Source organism: Macaca mulatta, chromosome 6, assembly GCF_049350105.2.
Source record: "Macaca mulatta isolate MMU2019108-1 chromosome 6, T2T-MMU8v2.0, whole genome shotgun sequence".
Taxonomy (NCBI): Eukaryota; Metazoa; Chordata; class Mammalia; order Primates; family Cercopithecidae; genus Macaca; species Macaca mulatta.
In genome coordinates, this window is record NC_133411.1 from 33,950,327 (window position 1) to 33,963,041 (window position 12,715).

Below are 12,715 nucleotides of genomic sequence, written 5' to 3' on the forward strand. Positions count from 1 at the left end.
GGTGCCAACACTCATTCCCTCCAAGGAGGTTATAAAGATCAAATAAGAGGATGTATGCAGAGAACTTCGCATACAGGCTGATACAGAGTCAGCGACTCAAACAGGTTAGGTATGATTTACCCAATGACTAGCACAGACTCTCTGGCACATACTAGCTATTCTTTAATTATAGGTATGCATGCATGTATGTATAAATTGAGATAGAATTCACATACCATAGGCTGGGTGCGGTGGCTCATGCCTGTAATCCCAGCACTTTGGGAGGCCAAGGCAGGCAGATCATGAGGTCAAGAGATAGAGACCATCCTGGCCAACATGGTGAAACCCCATCTCTACTAAAAATACAAAAATTAGCTGGACATGGTGACACATGCCTGTAGTCCCAGCTACTCGGGAGGCTGAGGTAGTCTCCTACCTCATTGCTTGAACCCGCTCTCCTATTCTCATCGCTTGAACCCGGGAGGTGGAGCCTGCAGTCAGCCGAGATTGCACCACTGCACTTTAGCCTGGCAACACACAGAGACTCCATGTCAAAAAAAAAAAAAAAAAAAAAGGAATTCACACACCATAAAATTCACCCTTTTAAAGTGTACAATTCAGTGATTTTTAGTATATTCACAGTTATATACTCATTATCACTGATTCCAGAACGTTTTTATCACCACAGTCAGAAACCTCATACCTGGCTGGGCGTAGTGGCTCACGCCTTTGGGTGGCCAAGGCACGCGAATTGCCTGACGTCAGGAGTTCAGGTCAGGAGTTCGAGACCAGCCTGGTCAACATGCTGAAACCCCATCTCTACTAAAAATACAAAAAATCAGCTGGGCGTGGTGGCACATACCTGTAGTCCCAGCTACTCGGGAGGTTGAGGCAGGAGAATCACTTGAACCCGGGAGGCAGAGGCTGCAGTGAGCCGAGATCACGCCATTGCACTCCAGCCTGGGTGACAGAACAAGACTCTGTCTTACAATAAACAAAAGGAAACCTCATACCTGATAGCAAGACTCTGTCTCTATTTAACAAAGAAAAAAGGAAAAAAAGAGAAAAGAAACCTCATACCCATTAGCAGTCACTTTACCTTTCGAATGAATCATCCCTTTTGTTTCAAAATGGCTGGCACAGTACCTTGCTCTTCAAATTCACTCTGTATTTATTGATTTTATTGGCATCTCCTGTAGAGTTGACAAAACATTTCTTGTTTATTCAACAACAATGGATAGTATGTCATTTAATTTGTCATTTAATATGTATGTGTGTGTATGCACACACACACACACACACGCACACACACACACCCACATTTATGCCCAGGGAATCAGATTCTCCCACATCAAAATAATAAAATGACAAAAATAATAATAGCAATAATATTGCTGATAATAATCCTGCTTGTGCATTTAAAATGACACAAGGAGGTTATTGTAATATGATGCCATGGGGCTTTCCACCTCTGAGAGAATTCACAAGGGAGGCTGGAAAGAAGAGCTCCGGTTTCCATGTTCTCACATGCAATCACCTTTTTTCTCTCCCTGTTGGCAGTCACTGCAGCTCAGGCTGCTGAAAGAGAAGAAACTGAGCCAGTGTCTAAGAGGGTGCCTCGAAAGTTACTCGATTGTACTAATCTTTTGATTTCAGAACTTTTATAAATAGCACTCCTTTGAACACACACAAAGAAGGGCAAGTCAAAGTGAAAATAGCCCAGTTCTTCTTCTCAGCTAAGAATGCCTACTTTCTGTACCTATTAGATGCGCCACTGGGGGACTTTGCTTGATTCTGTTCAGAGTCACAGCTGTAAAAGCAGGTGCATTTTTTGCCATTTTACATTCTTAAAGAAAAGTCATCCTGGAAAACAACCCAATTTAGTATTTACTTTACTCTGCATGGTTGATGGTTTCAAAAGATTAATGTTTATTTTGGGAACGGTTCATTGTTTTTATCTTTGAAACAGCCAATTTCTCTTTTGCACCTGCTGTGGCTATGAGAGCACTGTGCTGGCTTGGGTCCTTCATTAAAAGTGTGAGCTGCTGTCAAGAAGGAGAAAGAAATACTGTGCTGAAATATATTACCTTTTTTTTTCCCTTTCTTTCTTTTTTTTTTTTTTTTTTTTTTTTTTTGAGACAGGGTCTCACTCTGTTGCCCAGGCTGGCCAGTGGAGCAATTATAGCTCACTGCAGCCCTGACCTCCTTGGCTCAAGTGATCCTCCCACCTCAGCCTCCCGAGTACTTGGGACTACAGGCACATGCCACCATGCCCGGCTAATCTTTGTATTTTTTGTAGGTGGGGGTAGGGGGTTCACTTTGTTGCTCAGGTTGGTCTCAAACTCCTGGGCTCAAGTGATCCACTCTCCTCAGCTCCCAAAGTGCTGGGATTACAGGCACGAGCCACTATTCCCGGCCCTATTTCCATTATTTTAACTTCTAATGCCTGAAAATGAATAGATGCAAGAAGAAACATTTAAATGGGAATGTAACTAATCCAATGGCAAAACATTAAAAAAAAAAAAAACCAAAAAAACGATTAAAATAAAACTGACCAAAGAAAGAAAGAAAAGTAGAAGTTAAAATGTTTCACTATTGGGTTCAATATACATTATTCAGAAGACAGATACACTAAAAGCCCAGACTTCACCACTACACAATTCATCTGTGTAGCCAAAAACTACTAAACCCTTAAAACTACAAACTTCTGGCCGGGCGCGGTGGCTCAAGCCTGTAATCCCAGCACTTTGGGAGGCTGAGACGGGCAGATCACGAGGTCAGGAGATCGAGACCATCCTGGCTAATACGGTGAAACCCCGTCTCTACTAAAAATACAAAAAACTAGCCGGGCGAGGTGGCGGGCGCCTGTAGTCCCAGCTACTCGGGAGGCTGAGGCAGGAGAATGGCGGGAACTCGGGAGGCGGAGCTTGCAGTGAGCTGAGGTCCGGCCACTGCACTCCAGCCCAGCGACAGAGCGAGACTCCGTCTCAAAAAAAAAAAAACTACAAACTTCTGATTTTTTTTTTTTTTAGACGGAGACTTGCTCTGTCACCCAGGCTGGAGTGTAGTAGTGTGATCTCGGCTCACTGCAACCTCTGCCTCCTGGGTTCAAGCAATTCTCCTGCCTCAGCCTCCCGAGTAGCTGGGATTATAGGCGCATGCCACCATGCCCGGCTAATTTTTATATTTTTTTAGTAGAGATGGGGTTTCACCAGGTTGGCTAGGCTGGTCTCGAACTCCTGACCTTGTGATCCACCCACCTCGGCCTCCCAAAGTGCTGGGATTACAGGCATGAGCCACCGAGCCAGGCCAAAAAATTTTTTTTAAAGGTCTGGGGTGGACCAGCCAACTGGTTACACAGTTGTCTGGGATCCCATGGAATGTTTAACCTGACCTCTGATGGGAACAGGACATTGAGACCCAGGGAGGTAAAATAACTTGCCCTAGCCCTGTTATGGTCAATATCACTGTAGGTCTCTGGACCCAGCTCTTTAGCAACCTTTCCATGCCTCTATGCAGCTCCCCATGTATCAATTCTCTGAGAGAATGCAGCTTGGGCATCTGTAACTATTAGCTTGAATTCAGGCAGTTTATTACTTCTTCTTGGCTCATAATGTCTAGGACAGCCTTGAATAAGTTCAGAAATCATGTGGCAACAAAATCCCCGCTTGATATCATGGTATATGGGTTATGTTTAGTATTTGCAAAGCAAACAACTGGGATCAAATTCCAGCACTGCTACTTAGCCACTGTGTGACATTGGTGTCTTTGTGTTCTAGGACTGTAATAAATTGTCACAAGCTTCGTAGTTTAAATCAATAGAAATTTGGCCAGGCGAGGAAGCTCATGCCTGTAATTCCAGCACTTTGGGAGGCCGAGGTAGGTGGATCACTTGAGGTCAGGAGTTTGAGACCAGCCTGGCCAACATGGTGAAACCCTGTCTCTTCTAAAAATACAAAAATTAGCCAGGTGTGGTGGCAGATGCCTGTAATCCCAGCTACTCGGGAGGCTGAGACAGGAGAATTGCTTGAACCTAGGAGGCGGAGATTGCAGTGAGGGGAGATTATGCCACTGCACTCCAGCCTGAGCGACAAGAACAAGACTCTGTCTCAAAAAATCAATCAATCAATCAATCAACAGAAATTTATTATCTTAAAATTCTGGATGGTAGAAGTCAAAAATCAAGGCAACGGAAGGGCCATGCTCCTCCTGAAAGCTTTAGGGAAGAGCCCTCCCTTGCCTCTGCCTAGTTTCTGGTGCCTGCCTGCAATCCTTGGTGTTCCTCAGCTTGTAAAATGCATCCAAATTTCCTTCTGCTTTCTGTGGTAAAGACACGAGTCATTGTATTTGAAGCCCATCCTAATTTAGTATGACTTCATCATACCGTGATTACATCTGCAAAGACCTTATTTTCAAATGTAGTCACAATCACAGGTACTGAGGTTAGGATTTGGGTAGACTTTTTTTTGGGGGGGTTACAATTCAACCCACTAACTCGGGTAACTCCCTTCACCAATCTGAGTACCGTTTCTTCCTTTCTGTCATGGAATAAAACACCTCTCTCCCGGGCTTAAAGTGAACACACTGAGATGACACGCACAAGTGCCCGGCATATACGAGGTGCTCTGAAGATGCTGCCACCTCCCCCTTGTATGGCTTTGTTCCTAAAGTCAAGTTCAGTGATTGCACATAGTAGATATTCAATAAGTTTGGCAGTTGATTGATTTTCTAAATCAGAAGCGTTAATGCCCAGTGGACTTCTCACCAGAGGACCCAGAGTTCTGGCTATGCATTCTCTAAGTGTCTCTTCATGAGGCAAGACTCTCCCAGTCCCTCTTGGAGAATCACTTTTGATATACTTTACTAGTTCTACGTGCTTTCTCCTTAAACCACCATGGATAGCAGCATCCTTTCTGCATATCTAGGGTTCTGCTTGGATTTAGCAGCAACTCCTTGATAACAAGTTATGAGGACAAAATCTCTGCTTTCTATGTGGAATTGACACAAAGACATTTACACTATTGAATCAAGGCTTCTCATTTGGCTTTATAGGTGAGCTCCTGGTCAGAATACTGAAGAATTAATAAAAATTACATAAATGACCTAAAGAAATGTGAATTTGTATAGATTGTTTAAAATGGGCAAGTTTTATTAGAAAACTATCCTATTTAACAGCATACCTGGTAAATAAGAAAACAAACAAACAAACAAAAAATGGCCAGGCGCAGTGGCTCACGCCTGTAATCCTAGCACTTTGGGAGGCCGAGGGGGGCTGATCACCTGAGGTCAGGAATTCGAGACCAGCCTGGCCAACGTGGTGAAACCCCATCTCTACTAAAAAAAAAAAAAAAAAAAAAAAAAAAAAAAAAAAAAAAAAAAAAATTAGCCAGGCGTGGTAGCAGGTGCCTGTAATCCCACGTACTTGGGAGGCTGAGGCAGGAGAATCACTTGAACTGGGAGGTAGAGGTTGCAGTGAGCCAAGATCACACTGCTGCATGCACTCCAGCATGGGCGACAGAGAAAGACTCAGTCTAAAAGAGATAAACAAAACAAAACAAAAAACCACCAACCAACCAACCAACCAACCAAACCAAAGCAAACAAAACAAACAATAGAAGAGAGAAGAAAGAAAAATATCCTCCAGAAGAGCAGTTCGAATTCATAGAGGGAATACCTTATTGGAAAAAAAGGCTCCAGGTCTTTAGAGAAAATAAATTAGTAATCTGATAATATATTTCAGCAGAATCTAATGTGGTAGATGTCTTTAGAAGTTTCTTTAAAGCCTAATTTAGAGCAAGGGCTAAAACGAGAAAGAACAGAAAACTAAACCAGCAGGGCACAAGAAAGGAGAATTGTTGAGGAATTTGCTTAACAATTATAACAGTTGAAGTTCTTTTAGCAAATAAATTAAAAACCCATTGGAGATAAATTATTTACTGATTTATTTACCTTGCTACTTTCTTCTGTGTGTAGATCCCAGTTTTTCTTGTTGGATGCTATGTCCCAGACGGACTTAGTCGGATATATTTCTGCATGAGTTTCCATTTTCAGTATTGTCCTGTTCAGTGATACAAAGTCAACTATGTCCTAGGTTGTGCCATGAAACAATACACTATTTAACTATTGAAGTCTAGGGCTTGACAATCTAGCAGAAGTCACTGAGGAACAAGAATGTCCATATAAGGGGTTACTAAAAAGTAGACCTTTTAAAAAACTGAGAGACCAGAATCAATACACCTGTCTTGGTTTGTTAATCATAGTTAAAATTTTGAAACTGAAAGCAATAAGCTGATCTTTCAAACAACAAATACATTAACTGAAGACACAATGATGTGAAAAGATCACTGTGAAGTACCAGTGGTATGAAAAGTTCAGGACGTCATTGAGTAGCATTGTAATCTTGACCCTGCGCTGCTGGTTTCTCTGACAGTTCAGAGGTGAACATTCTGCATATCTATGATAAACTGTAGTACTCAGAAGGTATTGCCCAATTAAATAATTTGGGTTTCTCAATGCAGGTATCACTTTCTACTGTGATTTCTGGCTAAGCAGGGCTGTTGGCAGATCAAGTTCTTGTTTCAGTTGAGACCATGATGGTATTTGATTGTCTATTCCGTCACTGTACCTAACCCATTGGCTGATACATCTCATGCTATGCTTCCTGCGAGGGGTGTGATGGTCAACCAGCCAGCCTAGTGCTGGGCCCCAGCTAAGAGGGGGATACTTGGATTGGATTTTTCAAATTCTTTTTATTGACTATCACAAGCATAGCAACATAGTATGCATGTTAAGTATTGAGCACTCCAGAAAATTTAACACTTAAATAGACTATCTTTGTAACACGTAGCACATAACATGTGAAACCAGAACACGTAAATGAACTATCCTCCATAGTAGTCTTCTTGGGACATTACATATTTGTTCAAACAGTGATCCCACATTTGCACTCAACATTTTTCTTTTTTGGAATTGTTACCAGCGTCAATTAGTAATCCATAAAATTATATCATTTTTATAAATTTCTTAATTACTCATATTACTGATCATGGAACTTAGAAACTTTTTTGCTCTTCACAAATAGAAATTGACTGCAAAAGCTAAAGATTTCTTGTTGCTGGGAGCCTATAAAAGACTATGCCTCAGCTCTGACAGCCATTTTCAAAGAGGAATTCTAAACGTTAACTTTGACCAATGTCAGAATCATTACAATGATTTTGCAGCCTCCAAGAAGATGATTTTTGAAGGAGAAAACACTCATTTGAATATAAGTTGCAGCATATTTACTAGAAAGTAATTACACTATTTTATAGCACATTAAATAAGTCAGGTATAGCTAGCAAGAGGAGTTGTGCTATTCACCTACTAAAAATGGTGTACGTATATTTGCTATTACAAAATGCATTCTTCTATAAAAGGTGACACTGCATTTCTAACGAAAGTTGGATCTAAGAATAGCTCTAGTACCAAGTTCAGAAAAGTCACCCTGGGGGAGAAATGCTTAGCAGTTTGTAATTAAATAGCTTCCTTAAATATATTGCTGTTACTCATTGCATATGACTTTACACCTAATTCATATAATTCATGTTTATTTATAATTACTTGAGTAATAACGAGTATTAAACTTTTGGAATTACGTATTCTCAGCTTTTTAAATGTTGTACTATGAAAGTTAATTTTTGACAGTAGATAAAATACAAGGGTCTGTAGCAACTTGTTTGGTGGAAGAAAATTTTAGCGCGTGGGTCATAGCGCTGCTTTGGGGAGCAAGTTCAGTCCTTCCTTTTCTCCTCTCGTCCATATCAGATTGTCCCCTTTGGTCTCCAGATGACCAGAATTACCACTGTAACTGCTGACAGGGGAATTTTGCTCTCTTTGTTTTTGACTGCCGTTGTTGGCTTTCTGATCTGGGATTATGCCTCATTGAAGCCAAGCCCACATAACACCAGGTGAACTCAGTTGCTGGTTTCTTCCGCTCTGTCTCTAGGCTTAACACTCCAGGGTTTAGCAAGGCAGGAAAGGGAGAAAGTAAATTATTTTTCCCAGCTTTTTCAAAGCCTGTGAAGCAAGCCTTTTGTTTTTTTGACAGAGTCTTGCTGTGTCACCCAGGCTGGAGTGCAGTGGTGTGATCTCAGCTCACTGCAACTTCACCCTCCTGGGTTCAGGGGATTCTCCTGTCTCAGCCTCCCAAGTAGCTGGGATTACAGGCATGTGCCACCATGCTCAGCTAATTTTTGTATTTTTTGGTAGGGATGGGGTTTTGCCATGTTGGCCAGGCTGGTCTTGAACTTCTGGCCTCAAGGGATCCACCTGCCTCAGCCTCCCAAAGTGATGGGATTACAGGCATGAGCCACCGAGCCCCACCCACAAGGCTTTTTTTGCCTTAACTTTTTCTCACATCACTGCATCTGATGGATATAACTCACACCCTACAAAGAGTAGGTGCTCCCTGTGTCTCCTCTTGGGAAGAGTGTATATTGCCCCTGTCTTAGTCTGCTGTAATACAAATATCGTAGACTGGGTGGCTTAAACAACAAACACTTATTTTATTCAATTGTGGAGGCTGAGAAGTCCAACATCAAGGTGCCTGCATATCCGGTGAGGGTCCACTTGCTGGTTTGCAGATGACTGTCTTCTTGTTGTATCCTTACATGGCAAAGAACAGAGAGAGAATTAAGCTCTCTCTTGTCTCCTCTCATAAAAGCATGAATTCATTTATGAGGGTTCCATCCTCATGACTAAGTATGCCCCAAAGTCCCCACCTCTAATACCATTCCACCGGGATCAAGGGTTCAACATATGAATCTGGGGGAACAAACAAGCATTCAATCCATAACTTTACCTGGTACTGTCCTGGTACAGTCTTTACCTGGTACAATCCTTACCTGGTACTGTCTCCCTTCGCAGTTCTTCAGAATCACTAAACTGGAGGATGCCCAGGTTTTTGTTTTATTTGTTTCCTCTTTTGCATGTATGATCCACATGGCCCCATCCTAGGTGTTCCTAAAACCTCTAGACATCCAGAGCCACCATCTCCTTTAATACCCAAATTGAATGGTTGGTGCTACCATTCCATATGCCATAGGACCTCCAGAATTCTCCTTAAGTTTTCCCAAAATATCCTGGAAGAAGTTATGGTCTCCTGGTCATTCATGCTGTGATCTGCTTTCCTGCTTTAGCCTGGATGTTAAACCAGAGGCGGCTGACCTCCCTGTATGCCCACCACATCCCTGGCATATAACCCTTTTCCTCTCCCTTTCTTTCTTGTTTCCTTTTCTTTGTATGTTACTGGTATGTCTCTTGTGCTACAAACTCAGGCTCTCAGGAAATGTGACTTTCTTGATCTTCTTATGATTGTGTTTAATGATCACCATTTCACCTAGTGATAAAAGCTTAATCTTAGCCAATTTCAGGTCAAACTCATAATTTCTCCCTTTCCCCCTTTCTCTCCTAAATTCTGACAGAGGTGGGGAGGACTACATGGTGTCAGAGCACCAAGGGTGGTGGTAGAGTTTGGCCTATTTTCCCCGTCTGTCCATGACAGCCGCATTAGTCTGTTCTCGCATTGCTATAAAGACTTACCTGAGACTGGATAATTTATAAAGAAAAGAGGTTTAATTAGCTCATGGTCCCACAGGCTGTGCAGGAAGCATGGATGGGGAGACCTCAGGAAGCTTACAATCATGGTTGAAGGTGAAGGGGAAGCAGGCACGTCCTACATGGCTAGAGTAGGAGGTAGAGAGAGAAGGGGGAGGAGCTACACACTTCTTTATTTTTTTAGATGGAGTCTTGCTCTGTTGCCAGGTTGGAGTGCAGTGGCACAATCTCAGCTTACTGCAACCTCCAACTCCGTGGTTCAAGTGATTCTCTTGCCTTAGCCTTCCAAGTAGCTGGGATTATAGACACGCACCACCATGCCCAGCTAATTTTTGTATTTTTAATAGAGACGGGGTTTCACCATGTTGGCAAGGATGGTCTCTATCTCCTGACCTTGTGATGCACCCTCCTTGGCCTCCCAAAGTGTTGGGATTACAGGCATGTGCCACTGCGCCTGGCAAGTGCTATGCACTTTTAAACAACCAGATCTCGTAAGAATTCACTTACTATCATGAGAACATCAAGGGGGAGATATCTGCTCTGAGGATCCAATCACCTCCCACCAGGCCCCTCCTCCAACATTGGGGATTACAATTCGACATGAGATTTGGGCAGGGACACAGATGGAAACCTTATCATTGGCCTTTGCTTAAGAGTTCATCTTGTCTGATTCTTGGTCCTTCTCACATCTTCACACTGGTATTTGTTGAGATGTCCTTTGTTACACCACTCTATGCAAGTCAAGGGTGGTGAGATTTCCTCTTCCTCACTGCAAGGCCCCCCCAGGTCTGCTGGCTGTCAGTGACACATCTGTGCCACTCTTGGCCAAAGAGAAAGACATTCCACTGAGTCCTGCAGTACCCTGGGGGCAACTCTGAACTCGATGAGGCTGCCTGAGGTCTGCCATCCTGATACACCACACAGACATCTCTACCCCAACTCTGTGGTGGAGGGAGGGGCGCTTGGGTTGCAGAGGACCTCGGAGAGCTTGGCCACCTGGAAAGCAAGGCATTAGTTTGCTTTGCTCTCTCAGATCCCCAAGCCCTCTGGAGATTTGATGCTTCCTTCCTTCCCCAGGGCTGGTATGGGGACAGAGAGCAGAACTACTTCTCTACTCCTCAGACACTGAAGAGGGGCCTCATCTCCTTTCTCTTCTGACCCTTCCCTTTCACAGTTGCAATAATCTCTACAGGCTAGTGGGGTGGGCTAAAAGGAACTGTTTTTGTTTGTTTGCTTTTGAGACAAAAACACGCAGGCTGTCACCTAGGCTGGAATGAATGCAGTGGCGCACTCACGGCTCACTGCAGCCTCGACCTCCCAGGCTCAAGTGATCCTCCTGCCTCAGCCTCCTAAGTAGCTGAGGCCACAGGAGCATACCACTACACCCAGTTATTTTATTTTATTTTTTTTTGAGATGGAGTCTCTCTCTGTCACCTGGCTGGAGTGCAGTAGCATGATCTTGGCTCACTACAACCTCCGTCTCCTGAGTTCAAGCGATTCTCCTGCCTCAGCCTCCTGATTAGCTGGGACTACAGCTGCGCACCATCATGCCCAGCTAATTTTTGTATTTTTAGTAGAGACAGGGTTTCACGATGTTGGCCAGGATGGTCTCAATCTCCTGACCTTGTGATCCACCCACCTCGGCCTCCCAAAGTGCTGGGATTACAGGCGTGAGCCGCCATGCCCGGCCCATTTTTTTGTATTTTTTGTAGAGACAGGGTCTCACTATGTTGTCCAGGCTGGTCTCCAGTGATCCATCTGGGCTCCAGTGATCCGCCCACCTCGGCCACCCAAATTGCTGGGATTACAGGCAGGAGCCACAGCACCCAGCCAGAAAAAACTTTAATAGCATATTATCTTAAATCTATAATTTATGCCTGGAATCCTTATAGTTTAAAAAAGTCAAAAGCCAAGAATCTGGTCTGTGTGTTCTGGTCTAACATCCTTCTTCTAGTCAAATGATGGGGAAAAGGTAAAAGTCAGAAAGCAGGAAGTGCTAGTAACAAGAGCCACATTGGGTAAGATGTCAAAATAATATCCTGATACTTGAATAAGCCTTTTTCTGAAGCTTTGAAAGAAGTGAGTAACGGAGGGTGTCGACAGCATAAGGCCTTGGAGGGACTGCATTAACAGTCCGGCACGATACTCCAGGCCTCCAGGAATTTCTTCCTGGCAGTCTCCTCCTCAAGCTCTGTCCCTTTCACAGTTTGTGAGCTAGTTCCCTTCTCAGCCCTACTTCCCAATCTACCTCCCTTTCTGGGACACCTACAGATTCTCCAAATTCAGCACATTCCTTTTTGTGCCACCCTCTTCTTCCAGACCAAGGCTTGGAGTAGAAAGTGGGAGTTATTTCACTTTTAAAGATGCCCTCTAGGAATCTGCCTATAAAAGGAGCTATTCCCCACCCCACAATGTACAAATGCATGTGAATTACACTTCCTTCCCATTCTATTATTTGAAAGCAACTGCTGTCCTATTTTTTTTTTTGAGATGGAGTTTCGCTCTTGTTGCCCAGGCTGGAGTGCAATGGGTACGATCTAGGCTCAGTGCAGCCTAGGCTCACTGCAACCTCTGCCTCCTGGGTTCAAGCAATTCTCCTTGCCTCAGCCTCCCAAGTATCTCACATTACAGGTGCCTGCCACCATACCTGGCTAATGTTTTGTATTTTTAGTAGAGACAGGGTTTCATCAGGTTGGCAGGCTGTCTCAAACTCCTAACCTCAGGTGATCCACCCGCCTCAGCCTCCCAAAGTGTTGGGATTACAGGTGTGAACCACCATGCCCAGTCTCTATTTTGTTTAAAATAAAAAAATTTCCTTCCTCTTTCACCTATGTAAAAAATTATTTTTGTTTATTTTCTTGAGTTATGTTTACCTTTTAAAAACAGGCAACGCTTAGGATCAAGGATTTTTGATTAGTTTTACAAAGTACCACACCCAGGAAAATTGAGCCAACAAATTTGCATGCAAAACTTCAGGTCTCCCTACTTCTAAAAATGCATACCTCCTTAACAGCTCTCCACCTCCGACGCTTAGAGAACCGAAACCCAAACCTACAGCAGGCACACTGCCCAGTTCCCTCAGTGACACAGAAACTGAATGAAAACTTGTTAAAGCAGGAAGGGTTGCAGATGCAGGGGATGC

General features: G+C 43.4%; 1 long non-coding RNA gene across 1 annotated transcript; it reads right to left on the minus strand.

Moving 5' to 3' along the window:
- Positions 1-229: 229 nt before the first annotated feature.
- LOC144341226 (uncharacterized) lies at positions 230-1,626 on the minus strand. Its single transcript, XR_013418102.1, has 4 exons — positions 1,517-1,626; positions 1,079-1,172; positions 842-939; positions 230-506 (listed from the first exon to the last, which is right to left on the minus strand). It is a non-coding gene; the product is annotated as an uncharacterized LOC144341226 (long non-coding RNA).
- Positions 1,627-12,715: the final 11,089 nt, after the last annotated feature.